This window comes from Ranitomeya variabilis, chromosome 3 (assembly GCF_051348905.1).
Source record: "Ranitomeya variabilis isolate aRanVar5 chromosome 3, aRanVar5.hap1, whole genome shotgun sequence".
Lineage (NCBI taxonomy): Eukaryota > Metazoa > Chordata > Amphibia > Anura > Dendrobatidae > Ranitomeya > Ranitomeya variabilis.
Window position 1 is genome coordinate 768,279,131 of NC_135234.1, and position 24,959 is coordinate 768,304,089.

The following is a 24,959-nucleotide window of genomic DNA, read 5'->3' on the forward strand; positions in this document are numbered from 1 at the left end:
CAGAGCAGGGGAGAATGATGAGTCATCTTCAGCACCCGGCGCCGGGGAACAGCGCTTACTGTAGCGCTTCTTCCCTGGAGCCTGTCTGTGTGGTACTGATGCGGCACATGGTTGCCACACATGTGCTGCAAGTATTGGACACTAACAATGTCATCTCTGGTACTGGAAAATAACGGACGTGTGAAACTTAGTCTGCGCTTTCTCCAAGGCTTTCTTTTTTTTTCTCCCCTCCTCTACTGCTCATCTCAGTCTCCATTTGCCTTTTTTTTGTATGACCTCTGTGATCTACCAAACCTTTTTCTGTAAAGAATGTTGCAGTTCCATTGATGAAGGATCTACAGCAATTGCTGCAGATGGTGAACTAATTAAAAACCATGGAAGCTGAAATATAAAAAAAAAAACATAGCACCACATTTGGCCACAGGTTATGTCTGGTATTGCAGATTAGCTCTATTTAAGTGAATGACCCGGAACTGCAATACCACACATGACCCATACATGGAGGTGGCGCTGTTTTTGTAGAAATTCTACCACTATTCAATTAAATCAGTAACTAAACAGTATGTGTCAAGCTGTAAAGGAAGTGTGGGGTCCGAGTGCATGCCAGCCCAGTGATATAAGATACTTATTCCAACTCTAGTATCTTGATCCATTTGCTGTTTCTATTCACGATGGACTGTGGAGTGCAAGTCGGAGACATTTCTTTTTTCACATTGACACATCGGAACCTTCACTAATGAAATCTGAGACTACGGCTGATGAAGCTTCCTCTGCCCCTCTCCCAGCAGAAACTCCCAGCACTGAATACTTCTGGCCAGTGAGCAGCACCGGACACCTGGTCTCATACTGCCCGATACTGAGCACTCTCCATTAAGGTGACTTCGTCCTCAGCAGATCCTTTTTTCGTAGGGAAATCATGTTGGCCAGGGACAAGACTATGCATAAAAAAGACGGACCTGCCAACCGGATACACAGATTTCTAATAAATAAATTTTATTACTTTAGTATCTCGTTCACATTGTTGAGGGATTGGAAGGCTTCTGCTGCATTTTCTTTCTGTAACCGTCAGGCCATTTTTCTGATTGGACCCACAGCTTGTAGGCGATCCTCAGTCTCAACGAGGAAGATTTAAGTCCCGGGGATGCAACATCTGGAAGAGCAGAGAATTCTGATCAAAGAACAGTATAACGATTGTCAGACCCCATTACAGATCCCTTGGGGGCGGGCACTCAGATTTTCTACTGTCCTGATTGGTGCATCCCTAACCAGATAGTTTTCTGTCTCTGTAGGGAATATATTGACTCCCAAAACTTTTTTCTTAGACTGTTCTTTTAAGAAATTGAGTAGATTTTATGCAGATTTAAGGAGGTTTCCGATCATATGTAAAGTTTTAAGGGAAAAAATGTTTTTTTAAAAAGAGTGTTTCTCCTTTTAAAGGGAACTGTAACATAAGTGTTAAACTATCCTATAAGAAGCAGCTCGTTCACAGATTCTCAGTTAACTCTATGCTAAATTTTCAATGAAACTCAATTGAAAAACAAAACAATTGAAAGCCCAAAATATATGCATTTAAAGAGAATTGGAAATCGGGATTTCTATACCCCAAACTAATTTCATGTATGTAAAGACGCGTTGCTGCTGAGAAAATCCTTACCTTGCAGATTTCTTTGTGCGAATATAGGATTTAATCAGGATTAAAGCCCCTTTACCTACATGCCACTAGTTAATGACAGGCTCCCTTTAAAGGAGAAAGAAGCCTTCAAATATTTTTTGGCAATCCCTTTAAATTTAGCATTGAGTTAACTGAGAATCCATCAGTGAGCGGCTTCTGATGGCAGAGTTTAACACTTACCTTCCGTCCTCTAAGCTCCTTTTGGCTGATTTATTTCAACAAAGTTCAGTCCAACCATCCTATAGTCATAAATTGGCTATAAAAAGCTCAGAAGGAGGAAGATAATAAGTTATAAACTCTCTTGCTATCAAGATTTTATTTTGTGCAGTTAAAGATGAATAATCTACTAGACAAAGACGAAAAGATAAGACAGAAAAATGACTGTAAAAAAAAAAAAAGTGTGGACCTAATTTACAAGAAAATATTGCGACCACTCCAAGCACCAGGAAAACTTTACGCTACCTGAATTTTCGAGGACAACCAAATGCCCCTACGGAACTCTCATGGGTAAAGCAGTAGCGACGACAGTAACCCTGGTGGTTTCCACATGTCCATAAGGAGAACTTCAGGTCCTTGGTGCTGCCAGCTGCAATAATAATGACTTTATTAAAGGGGAACTCCATCGACACTCTGATTTCTGTCACAGGATTAACAATGTTCCTAAGATACTGAGCCCTAGTACTAAAGCATCAGCCGCTCCATGTGCAAGTGTTGACAACCTGCCTGCCTCTCTACATAGTGTAAATCGATAGGAAGTTGTCACATCCTCGCCCCATTTCCCAGCATAACTGATTAGCAGGGTGTGAACTTTGAGTGGCAGAAACCTTATGTGTAATTGTTTTGTAGCATCTACATCCATTTCGAGAAGAGGACCCCGATGCGCGCTCTCAGTAATTGAGTGATGGACACGTTTGAGCAGATTTTTTCCATTGCTGTGAAAGTTCTGAAAATTGCTGAGTGAGAGCAAAGAAAGTGGCTAAAACGCTAGTGAGAAATATGTTCTCCCACCCCCATAAATCAAGAAGTGGCGTTATCTGGCTTCCTTAAAAAGAAAACTTGTAAAAACTTCCTAAAAAGTAGGCCGAGAAGCTCCTGGAACCATATGGACTCCAGAGCCACCATTTACGAGAACAGCAATCTTCTTGAAATCTAGACCTAAAGCTAATTTTACAAACGACTCAAGGCTTGTGACCCAAAGGCTAATCTTAAAATGTAGTTTTGTCACCGAGCATTGAGAGGAGGAGGACTCTTGATGGATAAGTAGTTTATTAATGGATATGGAGTCCAAGTTTTAGAAATCTAGGAACTGAGAGTCCATCCAAGGTAGATGTTCTGAAGTGTCCTCCAGACATTCATTGCTGGTGTCTGACCATTCAGTAAATGATGATCACAAAATGTAATTACTTTAAATCTGACTAGATGTTCTGCACAATAAATTCTGGTTAACGCAAATATATTTTCCAGTAATGGAATCATTTTGGAGGTCTTCCATATGTTTGAGGGTCATGACCCAATGTCAAGAAAAGCCTTAAGATCTCAAAGTTTAGCAGATGAGTGGAGAAAGTGATAGGAAGTGGATCTGTAGCTTCAAGGGATGTGATACCAGTTTACACTGGACCTGTCACATGCCAAAAATATGGAATTGTGTTACCTGGTGTAAATGCCACTGTTCTCCTGAATCCAGCATTGCTTTTCTTTCGTTCCTGCTCCTCTACGTTCCTGAGATGTGACCTCCTCTTTCATGCACACTTGGCCAAAAGACAAATTTATAGACAAGGAAGATGGGGCCGTATCTCGGGAACGGAGAGGAGAAGGAACGAAAGAAAAACATCGCCAGATTCAGGAAAACAGCAGCATTTATACGCTAGGTAACTAGGGTTGAGCGAAACGGATCGGTCATTTTCATAAGTCGCCGACTTTTGGCAAAGTCGGGTTTCATGAAACCCGACCAGATCCCAGCGTGGGATCGGCCATGCGGTACACGATCTTCGTGCCAAAGTCGCGTTTCATATGATGCTTAAAGCGCCATTTCTCAGCCAATGAAGGTGCACGCAGAGTGTGGGCAGCGTGATGACATAGGTCCTGGTCCCCACCATCTTAGAGAAGGGCATGGCAGTGATTGGCTTGTTTTCTGCGGCGTCACAGGGGCTATAAAGGGGCGTTCCCGCCGACCGCCATCTTACTGCTGCTGATCTGAGCATAGGGAGAGGTTGCTGCAGCTTCGTCAGAAGCAGGGATAGCGTTAGGCAGGGTCCATTAACCCCAAAACCGCTTGTGCTGTAGCGATTTCCACTGTCCAACACCACCTTTTCTTTGCAGGGACAGTGGAGGCAAGATTTCTGTGCAACAGCTCTGTAGCTTATAAGGCTCCCTGATAGCTGCATTGCTGTGTGTACGCCGCTGTGCAAACCAACTGCTTTTTTAAAAGCACAAATCCTGTTGCTCCTTCCTTTCTGCACAGCTATCTTGTTTGTTTGTCCTCATTTTTTGTGTGCAGCAGTCCTTTTTATTGCTGCCTGCCATACTTTTCAGAGATTATTGTAGGGAGATAGTGATTGTAGTACAGTCCCTTTTTTTATTATTATTATCTTCCAGCCACTTTCAGCCCCTGAAACTGTGTAGTGTAAAACAGTGGGCCTGTATTTTTCTGCACTGTCCCACACCTAAAAAGGGAGATTTATATTGCCAATCAGTGCATCTGTGCTTGTGCTGTCTGTGGTATCTGTCTTTCATTTTGTGCCACAGAAACTATACTGTGATATAGTGGGCCTGATTAAATCACTTGTCTCTCATATAAAAAAAAAATTAAATAAAGGGAGAATAATCTTGCCAAATCTGTGCATCTGTGCCAGTGCTGTCTGTGGTATCTGTCATTCATTTTTTGCCACAGAAACTATACTGTGACATAGTGGGCCTGATTAAATCCTGCATTCTCCCACACATAAAGAGGGAAATTTCTATTGACAGTGTGTGCATCTGCGTCAGTCCTGTTAGTGGCATATCTGCCAGCCTCTCTCTGCCAATCAAACTGTGTAGTGTAATCCAGTGGGCCTGATTGTTCCCTGCATTCTCCCACACATAAAGAGTGAGATTTCTATTGCCAGTGTGTGCATCTGCGTGCGTCAGTCCTGTTCGTGGCATATCTGCCAGCCTCTTTCTGCCAATCAAACTGTGTAGTGTAATACAGTGGGCCCCATTTTTTCCAGCATTCTCCCACACATAAAAAAGGGAGATTTAAATTCACAACAAGTTTACGTACACCTTCTACCTGCTTGTACAGGACCACATAATGGTTGTTAGTTTGGTTAAATTTTTCCAAGAATGAGGAAGTCTGGTGGAAGAGGTCGTGGCCGTGGGCGGTCATTGCCGGCTGGTAATGATGGTGGTGGTGGTGGTGGAGCATCTGGTGGTAGTGGGAAAAGCAAAATAGCACCTAAGGCTCAAGTTGTTGAGCCAGCGGCATCGTCTGGCTACACAAGGCCTCGAAGGCTCCCTTTTCTGGGAGTAGGAAAACTGCTTTTAAAGCCGGAGCAGCAGAAACAAGTTTTGGCTTTCATTGCTGACTCTGCCTCTAGCTCTTTCGCCTCCTCCTCGGAAAGTGCCAAATGTAAAAGCAGTCAGTGGATGTTCCTGGTCAGGGACAAGTCGCTTCTTTGTGTTCTTCACCCAGAACAACAGAGAAGGATGCTTCAGGCGACACAACTGGTTACTCCATGGAGCTATTTACACATACCATTCCTGGGTTAGAAAGGGAAATTGTTAACAGGCCATGCCCATTACAAGATGAATCGGACATGGAGTGCACAGATGCACAGCCAGATTATTATGCTGTTCCTTTGACTCAGATCAGAACATTGCCCTCGCAGTGTACTGATCCAGAATCTGACCCTGATGACACTATTAAGCCCCATCACGAACACTATAGCACCGGCTTACACGGTGACCCACAGGAAGATGCCCAGGACATAGAAGAGGAGGTCATAGATGACACAGTTGTTGACCCCGATTGGCAGCCATTGGGGGAACAGGGTGCAGGCGGCAGTAGCTCTGAAGCGGAGGAGGAGGAGCCGCAGGAGGCATCAACATCACAACAGGTTCCATCTGGCAGGCCCGTATCTGGTCAAAAACGTGTGGCAAAACTAAAACCAGTTGTAGGACAGCGTGGCCATCCGGTTAAAGTAGCTCAGTGTGCAATGCCTGAAAAGGTATCCGATAGTAGGAAGAGTGCAGTCTGGTATTTTTTTTAACTAAGATCCAAATGATCAGTGCAAAGTCATCTGTAAGAAATGCTCAAGGACCTTCAGCAGAGGTCAGAATGTTAAAAATCTAAATACAAGCTGCATGCGTAGACATTTAACCACCATGCACTTGCAAGCCTGGACTAACTACCAAACGTCCCTTAACGTTGTAGCACCCTCTCACAATGAAGCTAGTCAGCAACGCTACATCCCTTCCCTCACTGTAAGCCCACCGTTTACCACACCACCTGCAGTAAATGTGGCGGTTTCGTCGCAAGGCCAAAGCCGTCAGGGAATCACCAGGTTCGTGGTAGGAAACACTGTATGTAGGGCAACAGCAAGAATACCATCACCAACAATCTCTCAGTCTGCCATGTCCACCGGCACCCCCGCTAGTTCCACCCTATGCAGCTCTCCAGTCCAGCTCACCCTACATGAGACTCTCGTTAGGAAAAGGAAGTACTCATCCTCGTATCCGCGTACACAGGGTTTGAACGCCCACATTGCTAGACTAATCTCGTTAGAGATGATGCCCTACCGGTTAGTTGAAACCGAAGCTTTCAAAGCCCTGATGGACTACGCTGTACCATGCTACGAGCTACCCAGTCGACACTTCTTTTCGAGAAAAGCCATCCCAGCCCTCCACAAGCATGTAAAAGACCGCATTGTCCATGCACTCAGGCAATCTGTGAGTAGAAAGGTGCACCTGACAACAGATGCATGGACCAGTAGGCATGGCCAGGGGCGTTATGTCTCCATCACGGCACACTGGGTTAATGTGGTGGATGCAGGGTCCACAGGGGACAGCAATATTGGGACAGTTCTTCCTAGCCCACGGTCTAGGAAACAGTTGGCTGTAGGCGTTCGTCCCCCTCCTCCTCCTCGTCCTCCAGCAGAAGTGAGAGCTCGTCCACAGACCGCAGTCGCACGACCAGTCCATCCGCAGCTGCCACTGTTGCACACGAGGTGTCCCATTATGGAACAGCTAGTGGCAAGCGTCAGCAGGCTGTATTAGCAATGAAGTGTTTGGGCGACAACAGACACACCTTACCGAAGTACTGTCCGAGTTCTTGCAGCAAGAAACTCAGTCATGGCTGGGCACTGTACATCTTGAGGCAGGCAAGGTAGTGAGTCATAACAGAAGGAACTTTATGGCTGCCATAGCCCTTTCACAACTGAACACATTCCTTGCCTGGCTCACACCTTAAACCTGGTGGTGCAGTGCTTTCTGAAAAGTTATCCGGGGTTACCCGACCTGCTCCTGAGAGTGTGCAGACTTTGCTCGCACATTCGCCGTTCGCCCGTACACTCCAGCCGTATACAGAACCATCAGCGGTCTTTGCAACTTCCCCAGCATTGCCTAATCATCGACGTTGCAACAAGGTGGAACTCCACATTGCACATGCTTCAGAGACTGTGCGAACAGAGGCGTGCTGTTATGTATTTGTGGGAGGATACACATACACGGGCAGGCAGTAGGATGGCAGACATGGAGTTGTCAGGTGTGCAGTGGTCGAAGCTACAAGACCTGTGTCAAGTCCTTCAGTGTTTTGAGGAATGCACACGGCTGGTTAGTGCAGACAATGCCATAATAAGCATGAGCATCCCCCTAATGCGTCTGCTGATGCAAAGTTTGACGCACATTAAGGAGCAGGCATCTGCAGCTGAGGACGAGGGAAGCCTAGATGACAGTCAGCCATTGTCTACTCAGGGAAGTCAACAGGACGAGGTGGCGGGCGAAGAGGAGGATGATGGGGATGAGTATTTTTTGGATGAGGAAGCTTCTCAGGGGGCAACAGAAACTGCTGGCGTTGCAAGGCTGGGTTCTGTTTTTTTGAGGGAGACAAGTGACGTTGATTTGCCCGAAAGTGCTCCTCAACCCAACACATGCACAGATTTGACAACTGGAACATTGGCACACATGGCGGATTATGCCTTGCGTATCCTCAAAAGGGACCCACGCATTATTAAAATGATGACCGATGACGATTACTGGTTGGCCTGCCTCCTTGATCCTCGCTATAAAGGCAAATTGCAAAATATCATGCCACATGAGAACCTTGAACAAATATTGGCAACCAAACAAGCAACTCTTGTAGACCGTTTGATTCAGGCATTCCCAGCACACAGGCGCCGGTGATGGTTTTCACACGAGCTGCAGGGGGCAACATGGCAGAGGTGTTAGAGGTTCACAAATCAGAAGTGGCGTTGGACAGAGGGGTTTTCTGACCAGGTTGTGGAGTGATTTCGCAATGACCGCAGACACGACAGGTACTGCAGCATCAATTCAAAGTGACAGGAGACATTTGTCCAGTATGGTTACTAACTATTTTTCTGCCATTGTCGATGTTCTCCCTCAACCGTCATTCCCCTTTGATTACTGGGCATCCAAAATAGACACCTGGCCTGAATTGGCCAAATATGCATTGCAGGAGCTTGCTTGCCCAGCAGCTAGTGTGCTATCAGAAAGAGTATTCAGTGCTGCTGGTTCAATACTGACCGAAAAAAGGACTTGTCTGGCGACCCAAAATGTTGATGATCTAACCTTGATTAAAATGAACCACTCATGGATTTCTAATTATTTTGCCCCACCGTTCCCGGCTGACACCTAGCTTTCCTGAAAAAAGGTCTTGCTTTGGGACTGGTGTTACAGACTGTTCCAATCTCTTAATTTGCAGCTGCTGTTTGTACAGCATACGACATGTTTACACCTCCCAAATGGCCTAACTCCCCCAACGGGGCCGTGGTCTCGCCACTTGGCGCAAGCACCCGTCAGAGTGCCGTTTGTCTGAAGAGGTGGGTGTGCCCACTTTTGGTCGACGGCACTGCCACTGGGTCCCTCATAGCACAATGAAGTGTCTCTGGCGGTGGTGGCGCGCACCCAACGTCAGACACGCCGTTGTAACATGAGGGGCCCTGGGCCTGTACCGCCGGCCAAGAGAGAGTGTCCCCCCCAGCTCAAACAGTGCTCTACCACTTGCAAAATTATCTCTCGCTGCTCCACCACTGTTTAGTCTATGCGCTGAAATCCTTCAATGCGTGCCACTGACAATAACAATTTGTTGACATGTATGATGCTATTTAAAATAGGCTGGAATAAAAACTCAAAATGCACTGTACCAAATTATTATGCACAGTAGGATTTCTAAACATTTGATATGTTTTAAAGAACTGAAAATGCTCATTTGTGGAATTTGCAGCATTAGGAGGTCACATTCACTGAACAAAAAAGCTATTTAACTCCAAAACATCCTAACAGGCCAAGTTACATGTTAACATAGGAACCTTTCTTTGATATCACCTTCACAATTCTTGCATCCTTTGAACTTGTGAGTTTTTGGAGAGCTTCTGCTTGTATTTCTTTGCATGAAGTCAGAATAGCCTCCCAGAGCTGCTGTTTTGATGTGAACTGCTTCCCACCCTCATAGATCTTTTGCTTGATGATAATCCAAAGGTTCTCTATAGGGTTGAGGTCAGGGGAGGATGGTGGCCGCACCATGAGTTTATCTCCTTTTATGCCCATTGCAGCCAATGACTCAGATGTATTCTTTGCAGCATGACAGCATGAGATAGTGCATTGTCATGCATGAAGATGAAGGCACATTTCTGCTTTTTTTACCATGAAAGAAAGTTGTCAGTCAGAAACTCTATATACTTTGCAGAGGTCATTTTCACACCTTCAGGAACCTTAAAGGGCCCTACCAGCTGTTCTGGACCAAAACATGACTCCTCAACCTCCTTGCTGACGTCTCAGCCTTGTTGGGACATGGTGGCCATCCACCAACCATCCACTACTCCATCCATGTGGACCATCCGGGGTTGCTCGACACTCATCAGTAAGCAAGACTGCTTGAAAAATAGTCTTCATGTATGTCTGGGCCCACTGCAACCATTTCTGCTTGTGATCACTGTTTAGGGGTGGCCGAATAGTAGGTTTTTGCACCAAAGCAAGCCTTTGAAGGATCCTACACCTTGAGGTTTGAGGGACTCCAGAGGCACCAGCAACTTCAAATAACTTTTTGCTGCTTTGTAATGGTATTTTGGCAGCTGCTCTCTTAATTCAATGAATTTATCTGGCAGAAACCTTCCTCAATATGCCTTTATCTGCATGAACTCTGTTTCAGTCATAAATCTCTTCATAGTATGATGATCACTCCTAAGTTTTCATGAAATATCTAATATTTTCAAACCTTGTCCAAGGCATTGCACTATTTAACACTGTTCAGCAGCAGAGAGATCCTTTTTATTTCCTATATTGCTTGAAACCTGTGGCCTGCTTAATAATGTGGAACATCATTTTTAAGTAGTTTTCCTTTAATTAGAATCACCTGGAAAACCAATTATCACATGTATTTAAGATTGATTTCAGTGATCCATTGAACCCTGAGATACAATACCATCCATGAGTTTATTTGAAAAACAAATTGATTAAATCTTTATGACACTTAAATCCAATTTGCATAATAATTTGGAACACAGTGTATTTAGTTTTTTTGGAGTACTTACTGTCTGCGGTCCCTCCTTCCAATTGTCCTCCGCCGAGCACACCAATGCTGCCTGTGTACTCCTGCCACATAATGGAAGCTGCATAGCACCTTGGTGTTGCCCTGTGTTATTTTCCAGAGCTTCAATCTTCAGGCTTTCGGCCTTTATTTGTAATATTAAACTGCATTTGGCCTACTACTGTGGTTGGGCCCTTAAAACGGTGTCTGCCGCTCCTGTGTTTTATTCTCAACTGAACAAACCAATGCCGCCTGGTTAGTCCTGTTACCAATTTTGAACTGCATTTATCCCACTTTATTATTTGGGCCTATATCTGTGTTTCATCCTCATCCTGCCTATTGCCCAGCCAGTGCTAGATGACTCTTGTGGTACATTGACCCAGACCACTACATTCCCCTTGCACTCTACACAGCCACAATCTGACACTGCTGAAAGTCAGGCTCCGCTTCCCGCATACTATACCACCTTACACAGGGACAAAGAGAAAGGTGCAGAAGAAAGTGCATACTCATTGGCGACGTCACAGGCACAGGGCCCGCAGAAGTGTCGCTGCCGGTGGGAGGCGCCCCCACCATGCAAACACACCGCCATACTTTGAGGGGCCCTGTGCCAGTGCCAATGTGAACGAGTGCCCCCCCCCTGCTTGCTCAGGATCACAGCACTTGCAAAGTGGAAATACTTACCTCTCACTGCTCCACCGCCGTGACGTAGTCCACGTTTCCTGGGCCCACTAAAAACTTGAACCGGCCCTACCCCCACAACTTTAGCCAAATGACCCCCAATTTCCAATGCCTAACTATTATTATAAAGTTAATTAAGATTGACAAGCTTCACAACCAAGAATGGATGTTTTTGCCATCAAAATGGGCACTGTAGGTGTTTTCCTGGCCCCCACTCACTGCCGACTATGCTTCCCCATTGACTTGCATTCGGTTTCGTGTTTCGATCGATCCCCGACTTTACGCGATTATCGGCCGATTGCACTCGACTCGACTTTTGAGATAGTCGGGTTTCGCAAAACCCGACTCGACCCCCAAAAAGTTAAAGTTGCTCAACCCTATAGGTAACAAGATTACATTTTAATGCCGGTGTGCTAACCAAGTGTCTTCGGCATGCTCGAAAAATATGTTGGAGTCCCCGCAGCTGCAATTCTCGCTTGTGTTCTCTTATCACTACTGCTCAGTAATTTTTGAATAAAAGATGTATTTAAAAATCTACATTCTGTTTTTGCTTTTTTCTCCAAACAAAAGGGATACAAGAAGGAAAACAACAATAAGACCACAATATTGTTTGAGGACACTGTTGTTTTTTTATGGTCCAAAACCAATTTGCATCCTGCAAGAAAAATAAAGGTTCCTTCTAGGAGGTCACTCTTCTTTCTTTTGGTGGGATCCCTTTCTCCAGATGTCAAAACTTTGAATAGCGACTCGAATTTTAGATTTAATCCTGATGCTCCAATTCCGGAAAAAAAATCTGCCAACGTTAGTCTGAACAGGGACTATAGTGAATATTTTCTTGGAGATCTGGAAATTTCCAAGCACAATATTCTGAGGTTTTCACCAGTGTCAACTCATGGGTCCTCACAGATTAATCGTTGATTCTATGTGTCCCTCATGAATCCACAATACAAAGGGTTGCCCACCATGAGTTGTCCACCATGACTCCACCGGGCACGAGGTGTAATGGCTTCCATGAAGGTCGTATGATAAAGGTATACAACTTCTATGTCAGGATAAATCTACATGATAAGCCCTACCTTACCCCAGGCAGGTGTCACGCTCCACAAATAACACATGCAGCTCGCCTATATCCAACAGAAGGCAGTCATGCTCTGAAGACAACAAGTATACGAACCAAGCAGCAGAATCGCAGTAAACAAGAGCAGCAGGGTCAGCGTCCCGAGGCAGCGCATGGTGGTGTGGTGCTGATGCCCAAATGATCACGCTGCCCCTGCATTTATCCCCTGATACCATACAATAGAAGGGAGGGGGCAGCGTGCCAGGGCTCAGACAATGCACAGTGTCACTCCGTGCCCAGTCTAGACAACAAGCAAGCTGCATTTCTACACTGAATACATGTTCCGAAGAGAAATGGGTCAAAACAGACTTTTTTTTTGTACTCGGAAAATGCAAAAAAACCCATCAATATTTCAGAAAATTTGAATTTAACCAGTTGTTGTAATAATTAGTGCACTGTGTATGATCAGCTCCTGTCTTGGTGATGGGTGGTCCAGTAAGGAGTGGCTGGAGACCATCTTTGTGAGAACATAGTGTCCTGGAGCCCTCAGGTGGAGCAATGTTGACAATAATTACAAACCTAACTAATGTTGTTGGAGCATAATTATGACATGGTGGGGATATCTGAGACGTGGCTGGATGAGAGCCATGACTGGGCTGTTAAATTGCAGGGCTATAGCCTTTTCAGAAATGACCGTACAGATAAGCGAGGGGGAGGGGTGTGTCTGTATGTAAAATCGACCTTAAAACCCATCCTGCGTGATAATATAGGTGAATCTAATGAAAATGTAGAGTCTCTGTGGGTGGAGATAAGGGGAGGGGGAAAAAATAATAAATTACTGATAGGGGTTTGTTATAAATCTCCAAAACTAATGGAAGCAATGGAGAATAGCCTCGTAAAGCAAATAGATGAAGCTGCGACTCAAGGAGAAGTCATTATTATGGGGGACTTCAACTACCCTGAAATAGATTGGGGAACAGAAACCTGCAGTTCCAGCAAAGGTAATCGGTTTTTGACAACTATGAGAGACAATTACCTTTCACAACTGGTTCAGGACCCAACAAGAAGGGGGGCACTGCTAGACCTAATATTAACCAACAGGCCAGACCGCATATCAAATATAAGGGTTGGGGGTCACTGGGGGAATAGTGATCACAAAATAATAAGTTTTCATGTAACCTTTAATAAGATGGGTAGTAGGGGGGTGACAAGGACACTAAACTTCAGGAGGGCAAATTTCCAACGGATGAGAGAGGATCTTGGTGCAATTAACTGGGACGATATCCTGAGACACAAAAATACACAAAGAAAATGGGAGACATTTATTAGCATCCTGGATAGGACCTGTGCACAGTATATACCGTATGGGAATAAACATACTAGAAATAGGAGGAAACCAATATGGCTAAATAGAGCTGTAAGGGGCGCAATAAGGGACAAAAAAAAAGCATTTAGAGAATTAAAGGAAGTAGGTAGTGAGGAGGCATTAAATAAATACAGAAAATTAAATACATTCTGTAAAAAGCAAATCAAGGCAGCAAAGATTGAGACAGAGAGACTCATTGCCAGAGAGAGTAAAAATAATCCCAAAATATTCTTTAACTATATAAATAGTAAGAAACTAAAAAATGATAGTGTTGGCCCCCTTAAAAATAGTCTGGGTGAAATGGTGGATGAGGATGAGGAAAAAGCCAATATGCTAAATGACTTTTTTTCATCAGTATTTACAAAAGAAAATCCCATGGCAGATAAAATGACTAGTGATAAAAATTCCCCATTAAATGTCACCTGCTTAACCCAGCAGGAAGTACAGCGGCGTCTAAAAATAACTAAAATTGACAAATCTCCGGGCCGGATGGGATACACCCCCGAGTACTGCAGGAACTAAGTACAGTCATTGATAGACCATTATTTTTAATCTTTAAAGACTCCATAATAACAGGGTCTGTACCACAGGACTGGCGTATAGCAAATGTGGTGCCAATATTCAAAAAAGGGGCAAAAACTGAACTCGGTAATTATAGGCCAGTAAGTTTAACCTCTACTGTGGGTAAAATCCTGGAGGGCATTCTAAGGGATGCTATGCTGGAGTATCTGAGGAGGAATAACCTCATGACCCAGTATCAGCACGGGTTTACTATGGACAGGTCCTGTCAGACTAATTTGATCAGCTTCTATGAAGAGGTAAGTTCAGGACTGGACCAAGGGAACCCAGTGGACGTAGTATATATGGACTTTTCCAAAGCTTTTGATACGGTGCCACACAAAAGGTTGTTACATAAAATGAGAGTAATGGGGATAGGGGAAAATATGTGTAAGTGGGTTGAGAGCTGGCTCAGGGATAGGAAACAAAGGGTGGTTATTAATGGAGCACACTCGGACTGGGTCACGGTTAGCACTGGGGTACCACAGGGGTCAGTATTGGGCCCTCTTCTTTTTAACATATTTATTAATGACCTTGTAGGGGGCATTCAGAGTAGAATTTCAATATTTGCAGATGACACTAAACTCTGCAGGGTAATCAATACAGGGGAGGACAATTTTATATTACAGGATGATTTATGTAAACTAGAAGCTTGGGCTGATAAATGGCAAATGAGCTTTAATGGGGATAAATGTAAGGTCATGCACTTGGGTAGAAGTAATAAGATGTATAACTATGTGCTTAATTCTAAAACTCTGGGCAAAACCGTCAATGAAAAAGACCTGGGTGTATGGGTGGATGACAAACTCATATTCAGTGGCCAGTGTCAGGCAGCTGCTACAAAGGCAAATAAAATAATGGGATGTATTAAAAGAGGCATAGATGCTCATGAGGAGAACATAATTTTACCTCTATACAAGTCACTAGTCGACCACACTTAGAATACTGTGCACAGTTCTGGTCTCCGGTGTATAAGAAAGACATAGCTGAACTGGAGCGGGTGCAGAGACCAAGGTTATTAGAGGACTGGGGGGTCTGCAATACCAAGATAGGTTATTACACTTGGGGCTATTTAGTTTGGAAAAACGAAGACTAAGGGGTGATCTTATGTTAATGTATAAATATATGAGGGGACAGTACAAAGACCTTTCTGATGATCTTTTTAATCATAGACCTGAGACAGGGACAAGGGGGCATCCTCTACGTCTGGAGGAAAGAAGGTTTAAGCATAATAACAGACGCGGATTCTTTACTGTAAGAGCAGTGAGACTATGGAACTCTCTGCCGTATGATGTTGTAATGAGTGATTCATTAATTAAATTTAAGAGGGGACTGGATACCTTTCTGGAAAAGTATAATGTTACAGGGTATATACACTAGATTCCTTGATAAGGCGTTGATCCAGGGAACTAGTCTGATTGCCGTATGTGGAGTCGGGAAGGAATTTTTTTCCCCATGGTGGAGTTACTCTTTGCCACATGGGTTTTTTTTGCCTTCCCCTGGATCAACATGTTAGGGCATGTTAGGTTAGGCTATGGGTTGAACTAGATGGACTTACAGTCTTCCTTCAACCTTAATAACTATGTAACTATGTAACTATGTAACCCAGTAGGTTACATTCCCATTAGGCATCTCCACTGTGAATCTCCCGTAGCGGTAATTGATTCTGCGAATAACGCTGCGGCTTTTTCTGTTGCAGATATCATTGCAAGTTAATAACTGGGGGATCTGCACATTTTAATCTTTTGCATTGCAAAGGTTGAAATTCACGAGTACATCTGCAGCATAAATTGACATGTTGCGCCTCTCACCCGGAGTGAGTGCATTCTGCAGCATGCGTTGTCATATAATTCTGCTTTAAAATGCAGCAGGTTTTCCATAAGTGTATGTTTTTGCACAATGGGAGCATAGCCTTGCAAAGAAGCCTATCTAGGTGATGCATTTGCCCTGGGTACATCTGATTGGACTGTCCGGCTGCCTGATGTGGTGGGTTGAAGTGTCTCCCAGGTGACTGCATTTCGCTTGCTCCCCCTTGGCCATTCTCCAAACTGTGGAAAATGCCGACTCCCTAGATTGAATTGCCTTTCAGGAACTAGTACAATTGAAGCAATTCGGGGTCAGGGCAACGTCAACATCACTTCTGCGTTGCACAGATGGAATACACTGCTATATAAGTATCAGAAGAGAAGAATATATGGTTTGGTATCAGTACTGATAATGGTTCTTTTTATATATTCATGTACTGAGAGTGGTTATGGTAATGTATTTATATACCAATAGTGATTATGCTGCTATATTTCTGTACTTTTGGTTCATCTGTTAATGAATTTCTGTACTGATGGTGGTTCTGGTGATGCATTTCAGTACTTTCAGTACTTTTGTATTTATGTACTGTTGATTGTTCTAGGGCTTCTGATGATGCATTTCTGTATTTTTTGTTGTTCAGGTGATATACAGTGGGGGAAACAAAGTATTTAGCCAGCCACCAATTGTGCAAGCTCTCCCAATTTAAAAGATGAGAGAGACCTGTAATTGACATCATAGGTAGACCACAACTATGACAGTCAAAATTGAGAAAACAAATTCAGAAAATCATCTTGCCTGATATGGCAAGATTTATTTTGCATATTATGGTGGTAAATATGTATTTTGTCACCTAAAAACATGCAAACTTTCTGGCTCTCACAGACGTGTATCTTCTTCTTTAAGAGGCTCCTCTGTCCTCCATTCATTACCTGTAGTAATGGCTCCTGTTTGAACTTGTTATCTGTATAAAAAGAAACCTGTCCACAACCTCAAACAGTCACACTCCAAACTCCACTATGGTGAAGACCAAAGGCAATTAAATGAGCATTTGTAGAATGGCGCCATTTTTTGGAGGGAACACTTCACCCAGTCATGGTGATCACAGATCACAAAAATCTGTTGTATTTGGAATCTGTGAAGCGTCTCACACCTAGGCAAGCTAGGTGGTCTCTGTTCTTCGCCAGGTTCAATTTCTATATTACGTATAGGCACAACAAATAGCACAAACTAGGTGTATAAATAATAATACCTCTAGGAGTCCTCAAATTGAAATGGGCATACTAGCAGGGAGAACACTTATTTATAAAACATAACCTTTATTGGTACCGCTAGATAAAATCTAATATGGACAAATACACAAAGTGCTGAAGTGCAAAAATAGTGCTCAATATAAACAGTGCTCAAATTTAAAAAAATGGTTTGATCTCACCAAATGATGTTACTGCTGCAGGAGCCTCAATGTGTTTTCAAGGGGGAGGGAGGAAAATTGCCTGTACTACCCAGTCGTGCCCCTGTATTGCTCCTGCCCTGACAAGGGCAGTTCCCAAGTCAGGCTGTTATCCTGTACCCACCATACCAAGATGTACTTCCCACTATTATAAATGTGGGGTATTCTGTAGAAGGGAACCCCTAAATTGAAGGGAATTCCTATGTCCGTCACACCCAGTCGTGGGTACGGACTATGGCAGGGTAAGAGCACACGTGGGTGCCTCCCTCTTAAGTAGCTTACTATTAATTGTGATAAGTAAGTGGCGTCTTACCTCACTTCCGGCCAATCCCGTACTTCCAACGCCCGCCCGTATGTCAAATATGATGGATACGCCATTTGGCGGCCGTACATGCCCCCCATGATCCAAGAGCCGCCTCCGGAAAACCGCATACCCTGGTTCTTCCGGTGCGGCACTGGCCAGTAGCATATCCGGTGTGCACATGACCGCTTAACCGTCAGTGAATATCCGCCGCATGAAAACATGGACCTGTGATAATGGTTCCGCCTGGACATCCTGGGTGCAACAGTATCAGGAGCCCCATAGGACACACCCGGCCAGCGCTTACCAAGCGCCACATGCAATACCCCAGCTGTGCCGAGAAAATCAGTTTAGAGAGGTGCCACACTAGATCTACTCAGGGCCCTGGTAGAAATTGTCCGTTTCATTATAACAGCACTCGGTCCAAGATACCGGACCTAACGCTGCACGGTTACCTTGGTGACCACTTAAGTGCAAACAAAACAGACAACCATTCATGTGCACATAACCGACTGTACTGGATGAATTATTACGCCGTAGTTACCATCTAACTATATGTTTCGGACTTATATAAATAAAGTTATCTAATTGCACGTTTATTTAAGGGGGGGGGGCGGCGAAGACGCAAATTAGAGGGGATCCCACGTAAATTTGTCAATATCCATATGTATAGAAAGAATTTTCCTGTTTCAAACCTTATGAATAAGGCCAGGAAAAAAAATTATAATATATATTGTAGATACGATGTTTGTCGTTATCCACGAATCATGATAGATTATCCAAACGAATACGCTAATAACTGTCTTACTGGCTGGAATTAAACTTGAACGCTGAGTCCCTCATACAGACGGTTAAGCGGTCATGTGCACACCGGATATGCTACTGGCCAGTGCCGCACCGGAAGAACCAGGGTATGCGGTTTTCCGGAGGCGGCTCTTGGATCATGGGGAGCATGTACGGCCGCCAAATGGCGTATCCATCATATTTGACATACGGGCGGGCGTTGGAAGTACGGGATTGGCCGGAAGTGAGGTAAGACGCCACTTACTTATCACAATTAATAGTAAGCTACTTAAGAGGGAGGCACCCACGTGTGCTCTTACCCTGCCATAGTCCGTACCCACGACTGGGTGTGACGGACATAGGAATTCCCTTCAATTTAGGGGTTCCCTTCTACAGAATACCCCACATTTATAATAGTGGGAAGTACATCTTGGTATGGTGGGTACAGGATAACAGCCTGACTTGGGAACTGCCCTTGTCAGGGCAGGAGCAATACAGGGGCACGACTGGGTAGTACAGGCAATTTTCCTCCCTCCCCCTTGAAAACACATTGAGGCTCCTGCAGCAGTAACATCATTTGGTGAGATCAAACCATTTTTTTAAATTTGAGCACTGTTTATATTGAGCACTATTTTTGCACTTCAGCACTTTGTGTATTTGTCCATATTAGATTTTATCTAGCGGTACCAATAAAGGTTATGTTTTATAAATAAGTGTTCTCCCAGCTAGTATGCCTATATTACGTATAGGCCAGGAAGCAAGAATGTCAAGGCTGATGCGTTATCCCGCTGTTTTCCGGGGGGGTGGGGATAATTGTGAGCCAGGTCCTATACTACAGAAGGGTGTAATTGTCGCCGCAATTAATTCGGATCTTGAGAGAGAGGTGGTAGAGGCGCAGGGGGACGCCCCAGCAGCCTGTCCTTTAGGTAAACTTTATGTTCCTGCTAATCTTCGTCTTAGGGTCATCAATGAACATCATGATTCGGTTTTGGCCGGACACCCTGGAAGTAAAGTTACCACGGACCTTCTCACTCTGCGTTTTTGGTGGTCTGGGGTAAATCATGATGTACAGGAATATGTCGCTGCCTGCAGTGGGTGTGCGCATTCCAAGACCCCTCGTACTCGCCCGTCTGGGTCTCTCCAACCTCTGGAGATGCCCAATAGACCTTGGACCCATTTGTCAATAGACTTCATCACTGACTTGCCGGTTTCTGAGGGTAATACAGTTATTTTAGCCGTAGTTGACAGATTTAGCAAGATGTCACATTTTATTGCCCTTCCCGCGTTACCTAATGCCAAGACTCTGGCACAGGTCTTTATCAAGGAGGTTGTGAGATTGCATGTGTTCCTTCAGATATTGTGTGAGACCGTGGGGTGCAAATTATTTCTAAAGGCCCCGTCTCACATAGCGATTTACCAACGATCACGACCAGCGATACGACCTGGCCGTGATCGTTGGTAAGTCGTTGTGTGGTCGCTGGGGAGCTGTCACACAGACAGCTCTCTCCAGCGACCAACGATCAGGGGAACGACTTCGGCATCGTTGAAACTGTCTTCAACGATGCCGAAGTCCCCCTGCAGCACCCGGGTAACCAGGGTAAACATCGGGTTACTAAGCGCAGGGCCGCGCTTAGTAACCCGATGTTTACCCTGGTTACCAAAAAAAACAAACACTACATACTCACCATCTGATGTCCGTCAGGTCCCTTGCCGTCTGCTTCTCGCTCTGACAGTGCCGCCGTACAGTGAGAGCAGAGCGCAGCGGTGACGTCACTGCTGTGCTCTCACTTTACGGCGGCAGTCAGAGCAGGAAGCAGACGGCAAGGGACCTGACGGACATCAGATGGTGAGTATGTACTGTTTGGTTTTTTTTACATTTACGCTGGTAACCAGGGTAAACATCGGGTTACTAAGCGCGGCCCTGCGCTTAGTAACCCGATGTTTACCCTGGTTACCAGTGAAGACATCGCTGGATCGGTGTCACACACACCGATTCAGCGATGTCAGCGGGACCTCAACGACCAAAAAACGGTCCAGGCCATTCCGACACGACCAGCGATCTCACAGAAGGGGCCGGGTCGCTGGTACGTGTCACACATAGCGAGATCGCTACTGAGGTCGCTGTTGCGTCACAAAACTTGTGACTCAGCAGCGATCTCGCTAGCGATCTCGCTATGTGAGACGGGGCCTTAAGTTTTGGAGGGCTATTTGCAGCCGGCTGGGGATTCATTTGTCGTTTTCTTCAGCTTTTCATCCTCAATCCAATGGTCAGACAGAACGTGTAAATCAAAATCTTGAAACTTCTCAGGTGTTTCATTTCAGAAAATCAGGAGGACTGGGTTAAGTACTTACCATTGGCAGAGTTTGCAATAAACAACTGTACTCATGAGTCTACTGGTAAGTCCCCGTTTTTCAGGGCATATGGTTCTCATCCTCAATTCAGTTCATTTAATAGGAAGGATTCCTCAGGGGTTCCTGAAGAGGAGAGGTTTTCTTCATCCATCACGTCCGTATGGCCAGGGGTTCTTGATAAATTAAAGAGGATGATTTCCAGATATAAGAATGCGGCTGATCGGAGACGTATGGAAGGTCCGGACCTATGTGTGGGTGATTGGGTTTGGTTGTCCTAAAAGAATATTAAACTGAGAGTTCCCTCGTGGAAATTGAGCCCTAGGTTTATTGGCCCTTATAGGATTGTGGCCGTCGTCAATCCTGTTGCATTTTGGCTGGCTTTACCTCAGTCATTTAGGATCCATAATATTTTTCATTGCTCCTTACTCAAGAGGTTTGTGGCGTCACCTAATCCATCACCTTTACCTCCCTCTCCGGTCCTTGTTGATGGAAATCTCGAGTTCCAGATAGCCAGGGTCATGGATTCTCGATTTGTTCGCCGGTCTCTACAGTATCTAGTACATTGGAAAGGGTACGGTCCTGAGGAGAGGATGTGGGTACCTGCAGCCGATGTCCCTGAGGTTAGGTTAGTCAGGGCATTTCATACAGCTCATCCTGAGAAACCTGGTCCTGAGGTTCCGGAGGTACCTCGTAGAAGGGGGGTACTGTCACGGGGCTACTGCGACAGAGAGGTTCCAGAGAACCGCAGCACTCTGGGCCTCGTTCACACACGGTGAACAGAAGCTCTTCTGAATTCTGACCTGGCTGTCTTGTACCTACACATTAAGTGTGATCTATAGAATAAATCGATCTCCACTATGGTACTGATATAAAACAATCAATTTTGTGGATCCTTTTGTGGATTTGTACCTTTCTTACATGTAGTAATTCAATGTTTCATGTGTTTATTACTATGTTTAATAAAATTGATTGTTTTATATCAGTACCATAGTGGAGATCGATTTATTCTATAGATCACACTTAATGTGTAGGTTCTAGTTGGATGGTACATATACCCTTCGTTTGGGAGGGATTTGTTATTGTGGTATATTGAGCAACTGTGTGTGAATATACTGGCTGTCTTGTGCCAGCAGGGCAGGAGTTAAACCTTGTTGCTGAAGTTGCTGAGAGCTTGGTCTCTCAGCTGAATTGGTTTTGGTAATCTCCTCTCCTATATAGACTCAGCTTTGACTACAACTGTTGTCAGTGATCAGTTCTGCTGCCTGGCTTGAAGTGGGAAGCAGCATGGTGTTAGGAGCTTGGAGGTTTATTTACAGAGATTGTTGTCTGCTGTTTTGGTTGCATGTTAAACCTGTTTTCCTTCCTAAGTTTTTTCCTCCCTCTTCCCTTCTCTGTGTTTCCTCTGTGGCTGTGTGAGCATTTGGTGAGTTTGAGATTTTAGTTACCTTGTCTGCATACCCTGTTTACTTGTCATATTAATCCACTGGTGCAGTCCTCCTCCCTGGGGGGGGGAGAGGGGGCCACTGATAGGGCCTGCACAGGAGACAGGGATACGCTGGCGGCTCAGGCCTCCTAACCATTATAGGTACCCCTGAGATAAGGGTAAGCCAGGGCCCCTTTATAGTGGCAGGGACAGGTGTGAGTCCCAGTACGCCGTCCTGCCCCTTTATCACCGTTAACGGCGTGAGATCCCCGGTCTGGTGTTCACTGGTTGGGCCCAGTCCTTTTGTCTGCCCTTAGTCACAATGAGGTCAACATTGACACATGGTAAAGTTTTAATATTATACAGTGTAGGACTGTCCCGATCAGAGTTACCTTTACGCGGTGGGATGGCTTTTGTGCTATTTTTTGATCAAAAAAGAGTATTACTGAAAACTCTGTGTTATTTAAATGCACTTTTGCTTTTTTACTTAGTTACATCAGGGTTTTTGCTTACTTTTTCTCTTGTAGGTTTTAACAACTGAAAATATGTCTTATATTTTAGGTTCTTCAAAGTAGCCACCTTTTGCTTTGATGACTGCTTTGCACACTCTTGGCATTCTCTTGATGATCTTCAAGAGGTAGTCACCGGGAATGGTTTTCACTTCACAGGTGTGCCCTGTCAGGTTTAATAAGTGGGATTTCTTGCCTTATAAATGGGGTTGGGACCATCAGTTGTGTTGGACAGCGTCCCATCTCAATTCCAGTCAATTTTGCATTGAAAAATCAAATGGCGCTCCTTTGCTTCCGAGCTCTGTCATGCGCCCAAACAGTGGTTTACCCCCACATATGGGGTATCAGCGTACTCAGGACAAATTGTACAACATCTTTTGGGGTCCATTTTCTCCTGTTACCCTTGGTAAAATAAAACAAATTGGAGCTGAAATAAATTTTGTGTGAAAAAAGTTAAATGTTCATTTTTATTTAAACATTCCAAAATTCCTGTAAAACACCTGAAGGGTTAATAAACTTCCTGAATGTGGTTTTGAGCACCTTGAGGGGTGCAGATTTTAGAATGGTGTCACACTTGGTTATTTTCTATCATATAGACCCCTCAAAATGACTTCAAATGAGATGTGGTCCCTAAAATAAAATGGTGTTGTAAAAATGAGAAATTTCTGGTCAACTTTTAACCCTTATAACTCCCTAACAAAAAAAAATGTTGGTTCCAAAATTGTGCTGATGTAAAGTAGACATGTGGGAAATGTTACTTATTAAGTATTTTGCGTGACATATCTCTGTGATTTAAGGGCATAAAAATTCAAAGTTGGAAAATTGCGAAATTTTCAAAATTTTTGCCAAATTTCCATTTTTTTCACAAATAAACGCAGGTAATATCAAATAAATTTTACCACTATCATGAAGTACAATATGTCACAAGAAAACATTGTCAGAATCACTGGGATCCGTTGAAGCGTTCCAGAGTTATAACCTCATAAATGGACAGTGGTCAGAATTGTAAAAATTGGCCTGGACATTAACGTGCAAACCACCCTTGGTGGTAAAGGGGTTAACCCCTCTGATGCCTCTGTCAATAGCGACAATGACATTGAGGAGCATCGCACAGGGAGTGAGCTCCTTGGGTGTTTCCATTACACATTTGTGCTTCCATGGTGACCCCGGGCCACAAGATGGCTGTGGGGTCCTTCAGGGTCCTGGAGGAAAGGTGGCTTGTATCCCATCCTGGGACAGTATAAAAAAAATTAAAAATATATTAAAAAAAAACCCCGAAGAACAAAAAAAATTGAAAAATATTATTCCAATAAATACATTTATGCAAACGACCCGACCTATAGAACAGGCTCACTCGTTAACCCCTTCAGTGAACACCGTAAAAAGGAAACAGAGGCAAAAAACAATGCTTTTTCATCATACCGCCGATAAAAAGTGCAATAAATGTGATCAAAGAGGCGAGTGTAAAAAAAACATGGTGCCGCTGAAAATGTTATTTTGTCCCACAAAAAAACAAGCCCCCATACAGCTCCATCAGCAGAAAAATAAAAAAGTTATAGCTCTTAGACTAAAGTGATGCAAAAATAATTAGTTTTTCTATAAAATAGTATTTATTGTGTAAAAGCTGCAATGCATAAAAAAATAAATGTGGTATCGCTTTAATTGTACTGACCCGAAGAATAAAGCTAAATTATCAATTTTATCACATGTGGAATGGCATGAAAAAAAAATCCTGAATTGCTGTTTTTTTTTCTTTTTGCCTTTCAAAAATCAGAATAGAAATCGATCAAAAAATGTCATGTGCGCAAAAATGGTACCAATAAAAACGTCAACTTGTACCACAGAAAAACAAGACCTTACATGACTCTTTGGGCCAAAATATGGAAAAATTATAGCTCTCAAAACATGGTTATGCAAAAACTATTTTTTGCAATGAAAAGTGTCTTTTAGTGTGTAACAGCAGCCAAAGATAAAAATCCAATATAAATCTGGTATCATTGTAATTGCACCAACCCAAAGAATAAAGTCGCCAAATCACTTATACCGCACAAGGAATGGTGTAAAAAAATGAATAAAACCAATTCTTCACCTGCTGTGGATTTGTTCATTCTGCCTCCCAAAGATCGTAGTAAGGCCCAACTCAAATTTATCCTGCTCTCTGCTCTGAGCGCTTACACTGGGGTTTCTGTGTAAATCTCTGAAATCCTTGATTCAGGTAGAACCTTCAATGGAAGATTCCCTATAATGAGGCACATGGAGTTCCT

The 24,959-nt window shown here is 44.0% G+C and overlaps 1 long non-coding RNA gene across 1 annotated transcript; it reads right to left on the minus strand.

The window, feature by feature from the left end:
* Positions 1 to 972: 972 nt before the first annotated feature.
* On the minus strand, positions 973 to 17,922 carry LOC143818624 (uncharacterized). The gene is made up of 3 exons (XR_013224642.1): positions 17,641 to 17,922; positions 2,135 to 2,258; positions 973 to 1,150 (listed from the first exon to the last, which is right to left on the minus strand). It is a non-coding gene; the product is annotated as an uncharacterized LOC143818624 (long non-coding RNA).
* Between the last annotated feature and the right edge of the window lie 7,037 nt (positions 17,923 to 24,959).